The sequence below is a fragment of the Pipistrellus kuhlii genome, unplaced genomic scaffold (genome assembly GCF_014108245.1).
Source record: "Pipistrellus kuhlii isolate mPipKuh1 unplaced genomic scaffold, mPipKuh1.p scaffold_m20_p_2, whole genome shotgun sequence".
NCBI classification, from domain to species: domain Eukaryota; kingdom Metazoa; phylum Chordata; class Mammalia; order Chiroptera; family Vespertilionidae; genus Pipistrellus; species Pipistrellus kuhlii.
Window position 1 is genome coordinate 44,973,255 of NW_023425515.1, and position 17,566 is coordinate 44,990,820.

The 17,566-nt window shown below is 49.9% G+C and overlaps 1 non-coding gene across 1 annotated transcript; it reads right to left on the reverse strand.

Moving 5' to 3' along the window:
* Nucleotides 1-1,402: 1,402 nt before the first annotated feature.
* On the reverse strand, nucleotides 1,403-1,527 carry LOC118725177. Its single transcript, XR_004989908.1, has one exon. It is a non-coding gene; the product is annotated as a small nucleolar RNA SNORA77 (small nucleolar RNA).
* Between the last annotated feature and the right edge of the window lie 16,039 nt (nucleotides 1,528-17,566).

The following is a 17,566-nucleotide window of genomic DNA, read 5'->3' on the forward strand; positions in this document are numbered from 1 at the left end:
AATAAACAATGGATTGATGATTGAAAGGTGAGTAATGAACAGAGATGTGTCTGTTTTTTCCTGAGCACCAAGGTAACAGTGAAATGTATGGCATCCCATTTCGGTAACGGTGGGAATACAGATCTCAGTACTGAGGAGCAGGAGGGAAATAGGATTATTGTGAGCAGCCTTTCGTCGGGCAGAGTGGTCGGAGTGTGACAACCTGGGCTCAAGTCCTGGGGTCAACTCAGATCTCAGAAACCTCAGTTTCCTCATCTGCAAAATGGGAATAGTACTTACTCTCTGACCTGGAGTTTCATGTAGGTCACATGAGATGATGCATGGCAAAGTAATCTAAAATATCTAATCTTTGGAACAGGTTGAGGGACCGAGTTTCTTAGTAACACTACTTATCCTCAGTGTGTGCTTTTTCCACTCGGTGCCCTTCATTAGTCATGGCTTCCAAGAGTGATTTCTATCCCCTGACGCTGAGCCTGGCAAGCCCTGTTTCCCTAGCCCCCTCCTCCGCACATACCGGCCTGGATGCCTTTCCCAGCCTCTGCCACCTCAGCGCCCCGGGCCTCAGGAGAAGCCCTGGAGGAGCCCCTTCTACTCTTTCCCCTCTGGCAACAAAGGCCCAGATGCCGTTTGCCGAATGCCACAAAGGGACAGCACCCGGAAGAGAATGACTTCATTCCTTCATGTCTTATCACATGGAGTGACCTTGAAAGAAATCACACCTTGAGCTGAATCAACCACTACCTAGTTTTCTACCCACCAGCCTCTCCAGACAGCACAGCTCTCCGGAGAGGCCTGAGCGCGCTGGCAGGTGGCTGCACAGGACAAGTCACCCCCCAGCTCCCACTCTGGGACAAGGGAGGAGGGGCCCTCCGAGCCCTGTGGTGTGGGTGTGTGGGGCCAACAGTGCCCTTTCCTAGGACCGAAGCCTTCTCCAAGGTTTCCTTCGGAGGAGCCGGGAGGAAAGAGGACGCTCCTCCATGGAGACCTGGAAACGGGGCTCCAGGAACTCCCAGCATCACCTGTCCGCCTGCCGAGGAGCTGCATCCACTCTCCGCAGAGCCTCGGGGAAGCTGCTACGAGGGTTCCCATCTTGTGGATGGGGAAACCGAGGCTCAGAGAGAAGAAAGGAGCCATGTATCTGGTTGAGAACCATGCTCCCCCCTGCCTTCTAGTTGTTTTAAGGTATGTCCGTATAAAAAGGTGCCTGCAACATAGTGGAGGTTTGGCTTAGTGGATAGAGTGTCGGCCTGTGGACTGAAGGATCCTGGGTTCGATTCCGGTCAAGGGCATGTACCTTGGTTGCGGGCACATCCCCAGTGGGAGGGCGAGGGGTGCAAGAGGCAGTTGATCGATGATTCTCTCTCATCGATGTTTTTTTTTTTCCGTTTTTTTTTTTTTTTTTTACCATGTCCCCAGGCAGCTGCATCACCCTCCACAGGGCAAGGTGGCCGCAGCCCCCGGAATGTTTCTGTGGCAGACAGAAAAAGCACCCGCCTGGGACTGCAGCCGGGTGCAGAGTGAGTCTGCAACGATGTTTCTAACTCTCTAAGCTTCTCTCTTCCTCACTGTAAAAAATCAATAATATATATATATATATATATATATATATATATATATATTTCGAGATATATATTTAAATATCAGGCAACTAAATAGAACCAACCCAGGGCAGTGCTTGGAAAGCGTAGGACACCCATGACGTAGGGAACAGCTATTTGGCGTCTGAATGGAAGACAAAAGCAGGGCCATGCAGTGGAGACCCGAGAGCTCGGTGCGGGAGCACGCTCACGATTGAGGGTCATCGGTCACGCACTCCTCATTATGCACAAAGGCCACCCAAGGCCGCCCTGCTCTGTGCTTCCCTTCACCCCGGGCCCTCATTCTCACACCCTTTCCTAACTCAGGCCCCCTCTCTCCCCTCCCTCGCAGCCAGCGCTCCCACCGTCCTCTCCTCACCAGGCTCAGGCTGGCTGGCCCTTCCTTTGGATCAGGGAGGCCTGAGCAAGCACAGAAGCCCTGCTTTAGGCCGCCCTTCCTTTCGTCATGAAGGTGCTCCTTCAGTAATTCATCAGCTATTTACCAAGTTCTGATATGCCGGACACTTCACTAGGATCATTTCATATGAATAATTATAGATAATCTCACAGAATTTGGTGTGTTTTTCATGGGCACCCGGAAAGAAAAGGCTGTTCCCAAAACTCCTAAAATGAAATTGTTTCTAAGGAACAGGGAGTGAAGAAAAAAAAATCGAGGGTTCTTATTAATGCATTATAATTTATTAATTCTGTTCCTGTGTCTTACATTCTCCCTCACTCGCCAGAATGGAATCACTAAATGGCAACATTTTCCCATCTGATGTTTTTAAACCGCATTACAAAGGCATGGAGTTTTAATTTCACAGGCATTCGTTTCTGGGTCTCGAGTCTTTTTTTTTGCCCTCCCTCCAAGCAGATAAATGAGGTTCTAAACTTAGGATAATAAGGCTTAACAGTGAGGCGCTTTTTAAAAAGTGAATCATTTCTCAGTTCTCCTTTGCTAATCTCTCTTGGTAACATTAATTATGAGTTTGTGCAGCGTGCCCCAAGGCGAGCTCGGCTTTCCCAGGACAATTAAAGTTACTTAATTATTAAAAACTGTGTGTGCTGCTGCCCAGAGAGAAAAAGGCAGCCGGGCCCGGCTCCCCAGCCCCCCTCGGGAGTGACCGGACACGCTGTGGGAACTCGGCTCCTTTCTCTCGCCATTGTAATTCTCTCAATATAATCTAGGAAAATCCCGCCCCCCCTCTCCCCCCACCTGCGGGAGTGATTTAGAGGCTGGTCTCTGGCTGCCAGGGAGCAGCCTGCTGGCTCCTCGGCCTCGGGGCTGGCCTCTGGCTTCTCCTGGTCAGCGCCTAGGCCCCTTGGGCTGGGGGAGAGGACCGGGCCTCTGCCTGGTGATTGTGCTGGAGCAAGGCCCTCTGACTGAGGGGCACTGGAAAATGCTGAGCCTTGGTTTTGAGTGGGTTCCTTGTTCCCATTCTTTCCCTAAAACACAGGTAATGGAGAAGGAGGGGGTGCCACGGACAGGATGCATTTACAGCGGGCATTACCAAGGGCACCAATTTAGAAGAGCCTCTTTTTCTGGATGATTCTTTGGTTGTGGGAGTGAAGGAACTGGAGGGGGTCCTGTCTCTCAGATACCCAGAGAGACCTCGGGCAAGTGGCTCCTGCATGCTGAGCCTGGGCATCCTGGTCCGATCGTTTGATGAGCCTACTATTTGCCTAGAAAAGAAAAATTAGATTTTTCCATTGTACTTTCTACTCTCATTCATTCATTCATTCATTCATTTGGCAAGCACCCAGTCTGTGCCAGACGCTGTTCTGGCTCCGGGGACAGAGGAGCGAACAAGCCAGAGAGGAACCTCTGCTCTCCTAGTGGCAACTATTCAAATCCCAGGCATCATCCAGAACACAGGTGGACACCGGGACCGAGGAGGGAGGAGGCCGGCCCCAAGGCCTCCCAGGAAGTCCCTGTGAGACTCGGGGGTTTCCAGCACGCTGCTGGCCATCTGTCTGTTTTCTTTTGCTTCGTTCCTTCTGCTCCGGTTACCGCCTTCCCACCCCAGCTTCCCCCCGGGCTCCAGGTCTCCAAGGAAGCATACAGTCCCATACAACTATGCTGGCCACAAGCATGAGCCTCCTACATCACTTTACATTTTTTAAAGGTAATTTTAAAAAACAGCTGACATTTATTTTCATGGTATTTTATTTAACCAATGTATTTAAATATCATAATTTCAAGCTGTAACAAACATCTCATTTATTCATGATTAAGATATTTTATTTATTTTAATATATCTTTATTGAAGTTAGAGAGGAAGGGAGAGGGATAGAGAGAGAGAAACATCGATGATGAGAGAGAATCATTGATTAGCTGCCTCCTGCACGGCGCCCCCACCCCACCACCACCACCACCACCACCACCACCACCACCACCACTAGGGATCAAGTCTGCAACCCAGGCATATGCCCCAGGCCAGAATCAAACCTGGGACCCCCTCAGTCCGTAGGCTGACGCTATATCCACCGAGCCAAACCGGCCAGGGCATGACTAAGATAGTTTAGATTTTTAAAATGAAATCGTCAGCATCCAGTGAGGGTTTGACATCCAGTACATCTCAGTGTGGCTAGCCATGTGTCAAATGCTCACCAGCCACAAGAGACTAGTGGTTACTTCACTGGACAGCACAGGCGTGAGGTGCCTCCCATCTCAGAGTCTCCATCACTCCTCAGGACTCAATCCGATCCAGGAACCAAAGCGTGGGTTTGCACACACAGCCTGGCAAGGGGAAGGCTGGAGCGTGGCTTCTGAGATATATTGAGCATTTCCCCCATTACGCTGACCCCATGGAATACTACATAGCCAAGAAAAACAAAACAAGGATACTTGTTCATAGACTCCCGTGGAGAGAGTGCCAAGATATATAATTAGGTAAAAAGGCAAGATTCAGTGTCCAGTGTATGGAATTCTGCCCCTGCAGGGAAGTATGTGTTTGGTTGTATGAGCATCCACTATCTGCAGAAGGATTCGAAAACTAAAAACACTGGTAGGGAGAACTGGGTGAATGGAAGGCCGACTTCCAATGGGAGGGGGACTTTTATCTCATGTATGTTTATAGGCTTTTGAACTTTGAAATCTGTGGATGTATTACTTATTCAAGAATTAAAATCAAAATGCTTCGGTGAATGGGCACGCACAAGGCCTGCCCAGCACGGCGCTTGTCCCCATCCCCATGGCAGAGCATCGGGAAAAGCAAACACAGGTCTCTGCGGGTACTGCTGCTCCAGGATGCGAAGAGGCGGGCTTGGCAGAGGCCCAGGGCAGGAAGACGTGATCCCAAGGGACTGTAAAGGGCCCTTTTGTTTCTGGAAAGGCAGCGGTTTCCACTCCGCACCCCCACCCCTTCTCACGCCTGCTGTCCCTGGGATCCCTCCACCACCTGCTGTAAGGGCGTCATTTCTCCCCAGAAGAGCATCTGGGCTTGAGGTGGGGCGGGGAGGGGGGGCACCGGCTGGGAAGGGATGTCATCCTCTCTTCCCAAAGAATGTCATTCATTCCAGATGTCATTTCCGAGAGGCACGATGCCACCCTGCCAGCTGCCTCTACATCTTGGCATCGCCAGCCCGAGGATGACACGGAGCGATAGAACGGAGACAGCAGCGCATGCGCGTTTCCGTGCACGGGAGAGTCCACCCGTGCACACGCGTGGCCCATGCCCTGGCATCCACTCACGTGTTCATTCATCCTTCCAATGAGTCTCAGTCAGGCATGTGTTGCGCTCCAGTCTCTGCACTGGACCCTTGGGGCAGAGCCAGGAGCGAGACAGCTGGGGTCCTGCCCTCAGGGAGCTCCTAGTCCAGCAGGAGCACAGGCATCAAATGAAGAACAGTTCGCTCCTGCTTGTTGTGAAAAGTGGCAGGAAAAGTGCCTGGAATTGGGGCACACAATCCATTCTGGGAGGCCAATGAAGGCTCCTCAAGAACGAGCATTTAAACGGCGTCTAAGGAACATATTAACTTAGAGCTGCGACAAGTAGGTCTCACATGGACAGGGACCCTACTGTTCACTTGCTCTGTGTCTTGAATAAACCACATTAAAACCCTGTATGTTTTTTACCCAGATGATCCACTATTGTTAAAATTTGCCCCATTTTTTTCTTTATCGGTGGTTCTCTTTCTTTTTTTAAATATATTGTATTGATTTTTTTTACAGAGAGGAGGAGAAAGGGTTAGATAATTAGAAACATCAATGAGAGAGAATCATCGATCGGCTGCCTCTTGTTACACACCTCCTGCTGGGGATGTGACCGCAACCAAGGTACATGCCCTTGACCAGAATCAAACCTGAGACCCTTGAGTCCACAGGCCGATGCTCTATCCACTCAGCCAAACCGGTTTCGGCATCTCTCTCTCTTTCTAACACACACACACACACACACACACACACACACACAATTTCTTTCTGAGCAATTTGCCAGTATCTAACAGGCAGCATGGCCCCCCAGGAGCCCCTTCCCTCCTGTGCCCTTTCCCCCCAGGGCAGTCACTGAGCAGCACATGAGAGCCTGCGTGAGCAAACCTTGGGCACGTGGAATAAAATCTCTACAAGTAAAGCGTTTTCCCAGAGAAACGCCCAGGGTCTCACTTCCTCCACCCACAGCCTGCTCTTCACCAGGCCTGGGCATGCGGAGATGTCAGGGCAGTGGTCAGCGGTATTTCTGCAGCCCCTCTCCTCCGCTGGGCAGCCCTGAGCCCTGGTGAGTGAGGACGCTGCTGGCTGACCAGTCTCCCCGCGGCTGGCTCCAGAGAACTCCCCAGGCCGCTGAGGCTGGCACAGACAGGGCTCGCCCACCCCAGGGAAGGGCTCCTTCTCCTTGATGAAATGGAACCGAGCCAGTGCAGAAACCCTCTCCCGGCCGGCCGGTCCCGCATTCAGAAGCACAATGGTGTTGGTCCTCTCAGCGGGCTTGGAGAGCCATTCCCTTAATGAGAACGATAAATTCACAAGGAAAGGCTGGCTGCCAAGCACAAGCAAAGGAAGTGCTCTGCGGGCCTCTGGCCCCAGGGGACCACCCCTCTGAGCGTGGGACTGGCACAATCTACTACCAGCACAGACCGGGCCCAGGCCTACCGAGTCGGAACGCCTGGGCTCAGGGCCTGGCAGTGTGTGTGTGTGTGTGTGTGTGTGTGTGTGTGTGTGTGTGTTTAAAGCTTCCCAGGTGACGATCTGGCAGTTTAACAACCACTGGCCTAGATACCCTCCCAGGTCCTTCCAGCGCGGAGATCCTTTGATGGTGTGCCTGGGAGAAGAGACTGGAGTAGACGGGATGCAGACTCAGCTAAAGGGGATGCATTCCTCTTCCCAGGAATGACCTGAGAACACTTTCTCCAGAGTAGAAATCTCAGGTGCTCTGCTGTGAATCTCAGAAGGGAAATGTGTGCCCCAAGTTGTGTGCAAGGATGTCTTCCAGCTCTTGGTTCACCTGAGCCACCTCTGATGGAGGCAGAGTTCTGGCCTCCAAACTCAAGTTCTCCCTGGAGGGGGGCGGGGGAGTAGGAAGCAGAACAAAATCAGTGTCGCAGCCAGTTCTGCTCCAGCTTCCCTGGCACAAGCTGGCTGCTGGCGTGAGCCACTCCAGGGAGCACAGCTGTGGGCAAGGCCAGGTGCAGCCGGGCGGCCTCTGGGTGAGCCCGGAGGGCCCAGCTGCCCACCTCCCCCTGCAAGTCAGGGAATAACACTGGCTGGCCCTGACTCATTCAGCCCCTTTCACGGCAGGCCTGGGACTTCCCCTCTGGCTGCCCTGCAAGCTTCTTCCCCCTCCCCCCACCTCCACTCTGTAAGGCTAGCTTATTTTCTTTTACTCTAGTTACCCACACCCCTCGATGGGGTCACTCTGCCCCACACTGGGGGCTTCTTCTTGAGTTTCTAGGCAAACATGGGACCCTGGGGCCCTGCAATCTTACCCCTCCTATCATTGAACCCCAAAGCTCCCAGGGACAACAATTGTGTCCAGGTCAGTTCCCTTCCCCAGTATTCAGCACACTCTAGGCAGACAGCAGGCACTAAGGACGCAAGTAGGGAGGGAGAGAGAAAGGCAAAGAGGGAAGGAGGGAGGGAGAAAGGCAGGAAGGCTGTAATAAATTGGCAATAAAATCCACTTCTTAATTGACCAACTGCATCAGATCTCTCTCCCCAGGGACTGTTCCAGGAAAGTTTCTTAGTCAAACCCAGTTCAGAACCACCACCCCTCCCATCCTCTTCATTCTGGGACTTTTCATGTGATGAAAGAGTGTGAACTAAGCTAAGAGTGTGAACTAAATGGATTTCAAAAAGTTTGCCAGATATAAGAAGCTGCCCACATAGCAAACAGAATGAATGACCCAAAAATTGAAAAAAATAAATATCGCCGAAACTGTTTTTGGCTCAGTGGTAGAGCGTTGGTCCGCGAACTGAAAGGTCCCAGGTTCGATTCCGGTCAGGGGCATGTACATTGGTTGCGGGCACATCCCCGGTGGGGGGTGTGCAGGAGGCAGCTGGTTGGTGTTTCCCTCTCATCGACGTTTCTAGCTCTCTATCTCTCTCCCTTCCTCTCTGTAAAAAAAAAAAATCAATAAAAATATATTAAAAAGAACATCGAATAGCCAAAATAATCTTTAAAAAAATAATAAATAAATAAATAAATAAATAAATAAATAAATATCTCTGATTGTCCAAATCTGGCTTACTCTTCAAGACGTGGAGTCAAAAGCCACGTCTTTTGACATGGATTGTCCAAATCTGGCACAATGAAGACGTCTCGGATTTATCCAACTGGAAGCAATCTCTCCCTCCTATAAAACCACACAGCACCCCACCCATCCTTCTTTGGCTGACCGGCTACTGTTCCCTAACTTGTGATATAACCATTTTGTGGGCACGACTGTGTGGTATAAAGGAACCAGAAAAGGCTTTGCAGTCAGATCATCCTAGGTTCAAATCCCACATCTCCCTCTTATTAGCTATGCAAATGTGAAGGAGGTGCTTAATCCTTCTCATCCTCAAACCAGAATAGTAACTATATCCAGGGTTACTGGGGGTGGAGGATGGTTAGCAGTGTGGTAGAAATTAACAGAGTGTACACTATTTCCATATGTCCTTTCTTCAAGGCCCAGAGAAGGATTACACTTCTCAATCCCTGCTTGACGTTTGGTGTGGCAATATGACATCCAGTAAAATGTGAGCAGAAGTATGAGTGTCACTTCCAGGCCAAAGCGTTTAGAGACTGGTGCACAGTTCTCCATGCTCCCTTCCCCTGCTACAGTTGAATCATAAGGGCTCATGCTGAACGGTGACATCATAAGATGGTGGAACACCCCTCAAGTTGTCAACCATGGGCAGATCCTTCTTTAAAGAGCTACAGCGAGATAGTAAGAAATAAACTGGTATTGCTTCTATACACTGAGATTTGGGAGTTGCTTGTTACAACAGCATTACCTGATCTATCCTGACTAACACCAGACATAATGCTTCTAGGACCTTTGGCACGGCTGTAATACATATGAAGTGTTTGATAAATGCATCAAAATTAAAGAAATAAGCACACGTTGAGGAAATGAACCAATGAATGAACTAGTAAATATGTCCAGCCTGGTGCTGCTGTCTCTGGAAAATTTGTGACAACTCTCTTGGCTCCTTTATGATGAACAAATGTCTCATGCAAATGCTCTGGTGGCTGGGTTACTGCCTGGGCAATAGGTATGGCTGCCCTTTATAACATGTTCTTCCCCTCCTTCCCCAGGGGAGCCATGTCACCTATGCAGGCACATCTCCCTGGACACTATCACCTCTAACTGGGAGGGGGGTCCGGTCAGGATCCTTGGTCTAGGTGTGTCTGCCATGGGAGATCCCATCTGGAATGAGATAACCTTGAGAACTCCTTCAGCCTCCTCATCACCTATAAGGCACATTTCATCTGGGAGAGGAGCTGAGGGAGGGATCTGATGGAACCTATGGCTGTGGTTCTTCAGCCCTGGAGCCAGACAGCCTTTGAAGGGGGCTGCTTAGCACAACCAGGACTGACCCAGGTGAGAATACACAGACCTCAACCCAGAACGGGGCTGAGCATTAAGCTAGGTCAAGTGCACCAGCCGTGTAGCCTGCCAACCACTTCACATCAGGATCTGCTGCAGTCCAGCTAGCAACTAGGGTTACCTAGATTAGACTCCTTATTGTGCCCATTTTACAGAGTAGGAAACTAAGCTTCCGAGCAGGGAGATGAATGTTTTGCAACACTCCATAGCATCTAGAGGAGGTGGATTTAGTCACCGATGCCAGGAGCTTGCTCAGGACTTGCCCTATACTCTCTGAAGGGGAGGCTAAGAGCCCTTTTTGATTTCATGTTACTTTAAGGACATCCTTTTTCTTGCTGATACTTACTGAGGCAAGCAGCGTGTTCACCCCCAAAAACCTCAAAGACTGCTTCCCAGAGCTATACAAAATACAAAGGAGAGAGAGAAAGAGGAAGGGAGAGAGAGAGAAAGGAAATGTCAATTCAGAAACCACCGCAGCCAGGAGTGCGGAGATGGGGAGGGCATTCTCCTGAAGCCCTGGGCTCCAGACCCACTGACATGGGAGGTGTGTGCGCCAGAGGCAGCAGAAGTAACACTTGGGTGTGTGATCAGAGTCCCTGCTAGTGGATTCCAGGTCATGTCTGGGGACTAGCAAGAGTTGAGTCTGAGGACAAGGCGATGGAGCTAGAGAGCAGATACCAGGTCAGGTGGGGGCAGGGTGGGTGCCAAGCACAGGTCCAGAAAGCCCCAGGGTGCAGGAGCTCCCTCGCCTGGGGTGGGGTGGGGTGTGGTGTGGTCTGAGGACGAAGACGGGCGCGGTGGCCAGCCGCAGAGGCCCTGCAGGGTTGGGCGTTTCTGGCTGCAGCTTCCTGTTCTGGCTGATGAACGGCTGACCCGAGGCTCTTTGCATGCCAGGCTCTTCACGAACCTAAAGCCCTCCGAGTCTCCGTCCCCAGACCACGGGGCTGATCACGTCCAGCTTCCCAGCAAACCAGCCCGCACAGCCCTGTCGCTGCACCGCCTTCCAGGCCTCACCACCAGCAAGGGCACAGCTCAGTGCTGAGGTGCTGACGGGGAAACGGAGGCAGGGCAAGGCAAACGTGCTTTCCTGAGCACTGCAGTCTGTCAGTGTGAGTCCAGACCTCCCTGGCTGCAAATCTCAGGCTATTTCTCTGCCACGTGCTACTCTCAAGCTCATAGTGAAGATTCACCCAGAGCTCCACCCCCAGGTTCTGTCCTTTTTTTTTTTTTTCTAAGTTGACTGCCTATGCTAACAAACTAAAAGGGACAGGAGATAAGGGGAGGCCCTACCTCTTCCCTTTGCCCCAAGAGAATAAACACTAGAACCGTACCTAGGGCAGTGGTGCAGAAAGCCATTCGCCCCAATGTCCTTGCCAGAGACAAACAGATAACCCTTATTTGCAAGTTTGGTTAAATATTTAACTCGCCACCAAGGGCGCTGTCGCGCACAACCGAGACAAAGTCCTTGTCTGTGGCTTGGGACCTCAGGCCTGAGAAGCTGGAGTATCTAGATCGGTCTTTCCTGCCGCGCTCAGAGCCCTGGCCAGGGCCTCCCTCTCCATCAGGAGTTGCAATCCGGCCCCACAGGCAGGCATTGGTGGCCCAGACCAGCGAGCGAGAGCTCAGCCCTCATGCCACCGGAGTGTCTCCTGACCTCCCTGCGAACTTGGTGTACACCCTGGGCCTGCCCTGCTCCGAGCCTGCTTCTGCACACACCCACACGGTGTCACCCACTCTCACTCCTGGTCTCCGGGCTGTGACCAGGCAGAGCTGACGGGACCCCAACTCCCTTGCTGCTTCCCAGGGGAGTTGCCTCTTCCAGATGCATCAGGGTTTCTGCCCTCTGGGCCTCAGGGTGTCTCTACTCTGCAGGCTGCTCCCTGACTGAGAGCCATCTGGCCCTGGGCTGTGACCACGATTGCTGTGGACACAGTGGGGTGACAGCGGGGAGCCGGGCAGTGACAAGTCTCGGTGGTGTCGGAGGAGGGCACTGACCATTTCCTAACGGTGCTGACATCTCCGTTCTCAGTTACCCTAGGTGCCAACTTGCCTCTCTGACGCGGTGGGGAAAATAATGACCTAGCTGGAAACCTACTTCCCTTTCTTAACCCACTCAGTGTTAAGTTAAAATCTTATGAAGTAAGACCTTGGGGTTGGCCATAAACTTCACCCGTTAGGGCTAATGAAGAATCGTTACAAAGAAAAAGAAAAGCAAAATTAAGTGATGTCTCCTTAGGCAGCTGGCAGTGCAGACAGGACAAGAGCTCTCTGCTGGCCCCAGGGCAGCACTGGACCCTAAAAGACACCAGGGCGATGGGCCCAAAGAAGCTAAACAGGCAGCAAGAGCTCTCCCGTCTGTCCTTACCCATCGGGTCGTACCTCCAAGCCTCCAGAGGATGTTTTCCTTGTTCTCCCCCTGGCTCGTGCCCACCAAAGTGCTGTGCCACCCACTCCCCAACTCACTCAGCCCTGAGCTTCAATCAGAGTTCCCCCCATATTCCCTGTGGTTCGCACAGCTATTTGCCAGCACTTACCACATTCTCTTGCACTCAGTTCTTCTAAAAACCAGACTTCTAGCCAAAACCGGTTTGGCTCAGTGGATAGAGCGTCGGCCTGCGGACTGAAGGGTCCCAGGTTCAATTCCAGTCAAGGGCATGTACCTTGGTTGCGGGCACGTCCCCAGTGGGGGGTGTGCAAGAGGCAACTGATTGATGATTCTCTCTCATCGATGTTTCTAACTCTCTTCCTCTCTGCAAAAAATCAATAAAAAATATATTTACAAAATAAAAAAATAAAAATAAGACTTTTAGAATGCTCCAAACCATTCATAAGCAGAGAGCACATTTATAACCCCAAACCTGCCTCATAGTAGCTGCTCAGCAAATGTTTGCTGAATGGGTTAGTGACGATGATAAAAAAAAAAAAACCTTTACAATTATAAACTACTTTTTTATTTGGTCCTCATAGCATACCTTGTATGGGAAAAAACAACAACAACAACAACAAAAAGCATTATTATCCCCATTTTGCAAACGAGAAAAAGGTCACAAAGCTCCCTGTCATTCGCTCATTTAACTGTTGTTTATTATGTGAAGTTTCGGTCTATAGCAGTACATCTCAAACTCAGCTGTGCTCATGAATTTCCTGGGGAGCTTGGTCAAGTGCTGGTTCTGCTTCAGTAGACCTTGGGTGGGGCCTGAGAGTCTACATTTCTAACAAACTCCCAGGTGACACCCATACGGCAGGTGCAAGGGCCACACTTGAGCTTTGCCTATCTAACAGGTGGCTGAGAGAAAGAAACCAATCAGCTGGAGAATATAGCAGGAACTGGTTTCTTCTTCAAAACCTTAGAAAGGAGGAAGGATAGCGAGCATTATACCCATTTTACAGATATGGAAACTGAGGGTCAGAAAGACGAATTGATTTCCCCAAGGTCTAATCCAGCCCTTCTGACACCAGTTCAGTGCTGTCTTAACTATCATCCACTGCACTGCATTCTGGGAGGATTCAGTGATGAAGGAACCCATCCAGTCCTCAGGAAGACAACAAATGAGATGCACACCCACCAGGAACTGTAGTACAAACTCAACTGAGGGAAGAGCCAGAGTCCAGAGGCTGGGGAGCATGTGCCAGCCAGATTTTACCCCCAAAACATGGCACATCTTTGTTTACTCCCCACAGCCCAATTAGACTGCAGATGGGGGTCTTCTTCCATCAACCCAACCCCTTTGAAAGAAAGAAATACAACAGTGGCTTATGATTTTCCTTTTAATTCCTCAACCTCTTCAGTGGAGAGCACTGCCCTCCCGACCTGTTGATGTAATTGCCATAATTGAAGATTCCAGGGCCCCATGTGGGTGGACAGGGCCCCATTCATCCATCGGGTCAGCGAAGTGTAAACCTGCTGAGTCCTTCAGATGCCCCGGCCGCAGCCCCCCTTCCCGCCCGCCTCCAGCCCTGCAGGCTGGGCTCCCCATGAGGCCAGGGCAGCCAGGCCCAGGCCCGTCCCTCTCTCTCCCTGGGAACAGTGCCTAATTAAGGGGTCTGTTCTCATCTCCATGTGGCCGACTTAAGGCCTCCTGACAGTAATGAGAGCCACACGTGTGTGGCTGCGGGGGAGGGGGGGAGGCGGGAAGGACGACTCCCCTGCTGTCTTAGCACCCCATTAAACAGCCAGTCACACACACACTCACACACACACACACACACACACACACACACACACACCATGCAGTTCTGTAGTAATCACCCTCAGATCTTCAGAGCTACAAGGAACTGCTCCAATTCTGAAAGAGGAAGGAACCAAAGACAAGAAATAACTTGCCCAAAGGCTGATGGCCCGTCAGTGTCACTGGACTCAGGTGCCCTCTTGCACCTCACAGCACAGACTTCCCCTGGGAGGGCGGGGCACAGCCCCAGGGGAGCAGATAAGGGGTGGAGGAGGGGAGGAGACTGACTAGCACTCACTCTCCTGAGGCAGCCAGTTTCAGGGGCGGCTATGGCAGAGTAGCAAGGAGCGGTTTAACCTCTGAGGCTGGGCCGGCTGGCCTCTCTGAGACACCCTTTGATCACACAGCAAAGCCAGCCTCAGAGTGGAACGTACCCTGCAGGGTGGATCCACACCTAATCCTCTCCCTCCCGGGGTAAGAAGGAGCCAGCTTTGCAAATCCTTTCCCTCCTCCATCCCCCTCCCAGTCCTGCCCCTCAGCAGCACGTACTGGGTCCTCAGTAACTATTCATTAACTACAGCAAATCAAGTCAACATTTGTCCAAACTCGTAGTCATGTTAGGGCATTATTTTAATCACAATGTTACTTATAGAGAGGGTCCTAAGGTGACGTAGTGCAGAAATGCTGGGAGGGGGAAAAACCAAAAACACATGGACAAAATATCTGAGATACTGGCTCATCAATAAAGATAAGGAATGAGAAGGACAGAATATATCAACTGTGTCTAATTCCAGTTTGGGACATCATGATAAGCCCCAAGGAAAAGCCAACAATATCGTGGGCACTAACAATGTCACCTGGCTACCAGGCTTCTGCCAGATGCCGCCTCCACAGTATCTCTACTCTGGTGCTCCCTCCTTCTCACCTCCCCATCCTCTGCTCACCCGTGCTCAGATGGATGGATCTCCCCCCCTGCACTAGGACACTCCTGCCCAAAAGCCTTCGATGGCTCTCAATTTCTTCTGCATTAAATCTGTACCGCTTGGCTGCCAGGGACCTCCTCATTGGGTTCTGCCTTCACTCAACACCACAGTTTCCCACACTCTCTAGAGTCACCTGGGCCTCCTCACCCAGCTCAAACAGCCCAGGACAGCAGGTGTGGTATTTGGAGGCAGAAGGCCTGATTGGGAGGCCCAGATCCACCATTTGACCTCTCTGTGCCTCATGTCTCATGGATAAAATGGGGATGATAATAGCACCTACTTGGTGTGAGGATCACATGGTCTAATAGATGTTAAAGTTCTTTACAAACTGTAAAGGACTACAGGAATGACAGTTGTTCATATCGACTCCTGGTTATTCTCACCCCCAGCACCGCCACTGATGTCATGACTCTTACACTCAGTCAAACCCAACTCAAGCCGGCATGCCCATAGAAAACCATGCCTGATAACTGGAGTTCTTGCTGACCTCACCCAGGAAGTGTTTTGATCTGTTGACTGCGTCCAGCACATGTTATTAACTTGTATATAATATAATACAAAAACTTAGGCTGCTTAAAAGTTAAAAAATAAGTTCACTTAAATGATAGCAAAACTCAAGATATAAGGAGAGGGAGTAATCAGAAACATCACAGAGGGAGGAAAAGGACAATTATGCTAGACATCTGGTGAATCTGTGGGTAATCCTTCTTTTCTCTTCTCCTCCTTTCCATGGAGGAGAGACTTGCCTGCCCCAAAAGGGGAGAATTGGCATGGGATTCTGCCATTTCTCTCCTCTTGGAAAGGAGGAGGAGCTATTGAGATGGGTGAGGTCCACACTTGCCGGGAGGGGTCACTGAGAGGGGCCCTGTGATGCAGTCACTGCCTGTCCTCCTTGGTCTGATCAGAACAGGGAAGCTCCTGGGACTTCTGTGATAGGCCACCTGCACGAGGAATTGCCCCTCACTGCCCACTGCCACCACCACCAAGCAGGATGGTCTCCATTCTCCTGCTGCGTCCACTCTAGCCTTCTAGAAGCAGGCCTGTAATCTATTCTTTGCAGTAGCTTGAATATGTGGGCTCAGCATCCAATTGGCAGAGCATGTGAGTCCCAAAATCTAGTTCAGGGAGGGAGAAGGAGGTCACACCCCTTTCTCCATATAGGGGTTAAAAGAGAACCTGACATTTTGGAAGCGTACCTCGTTGTTAGCTGCTACTCTAATGTATATTTGGCTAGTGGCCCTTGAGCCTGTTCTCAATCACTCTAAAAGATGGCTTTAAGCCCTTGCTTCTAGAAAACATGAATATGAACTATGAGCTTCTTGGTATCCTAGGTACCATTATTTAACTTTAAGAAAATGGAAATATGGCTGAAGTTGAAGAGGAATATATCTTGTTATAAAGGACACTGCATAACACATGGATGGGATCATCGATGATGGTTTAGCAGAAGATGCCAAAGGTGTCTTTTTTGTTTTGTTTTATAATAACCTGTAATAAAAGTTAAGGGCACAGTATTAATTTACAATACAAAGTAAAGGAACTAAATGAATATAATCCAAAGCTATTTCTTTCTGTTGAGCCAGTCACATACAAGGATGGTGCTTAATTTATTATCTCAGTTATGTTTTTAGCAAGAATAAATAGCAGGCAATTTGGAATTAAACTCATGCACTCCAGATACTATGGAAATAAAACCTGGTATGGCCCTTTGGAAAAACAATTTGGCAATATGTACTGAAGGTCTTAATAATGCTTCTCTCTTTAACTAGAAATTCCAGTTATGGGAATTTATCTTAAGAAAAATAAATATTTTAAAAGTGCTATTCTTAAATATATTAAGTAAGTCATGGTACATAAATGAAGAAAACTATGTAGTCATTTAAAATAATGTTTATGTTGCTATAAGATTAAACAGCAAACACAAATTATAAAATTATACATATGCAATGATCATAACCATGTAAAAGCATGGAAGAAAGAAAAAGCTACTTAATGAAAGAGTAAAATGCTAATTGACCATACCTTTGAGACACCCACAAGCCAATCAGGAGTAAGCATGCAAATTAACCCAACAAATATGGTGGTTAATTTGCATACACAGGCACAGAGAGGCCTACAGGCATTCCGTACCACGTTCCCTGGGCAGTGTGGGAAGGCAAAAAGGTGGCTCTGGGTTGGAGTGAAAAGGCTGCTCCAGCCAGAGCAAAGGCAGTGCCAGCAGCCAGTGGAACTAAGGCCCACTCATGCACGAATCTCCATTCGTGCATCAGGCCACTAGTATCAAATAAGTAGATTTGTTATTTTCTTTCACCTTTTTATGTATTTTTATATTTTAATGAACACAACAAAATAAACTTTATCATTAATATCTATATTAGCTGCCTATAGATGCTCATACTTTAGCTACCAACATGGCAGACAACAAACCAGGCATTCTGTTACAAACAAATGCTGGAAGGTGCGGGAGGGGGGGGGGGGAAGGGGGGAGGGGGGCGTTTAAGAGCTGTACTTAAACTGCCTCACCCAGGTGAGAGGGCATCTTACTTCCCCCCAGAAGGGAACTCACTCCTGCCAGTGGCCAAACCCACCTTTTCTAAATGAGGGGCTCTGGAGGTATCTGAATGCATGTGGCCATCTCAGCTCAGCTGCAGATGCCCTGAGGGCAAGAGACAAATTCTCCCACTTCTTCCATATGGTCCCCAATGCTTGGCAGCGTTTGTCACCTGCCAAGAGAGGATTATTGGTTTGACTGGTTAGATCTAATAATCCGTCCAACTGGTTCATCCGTCCAAGGACACTGTAAGTA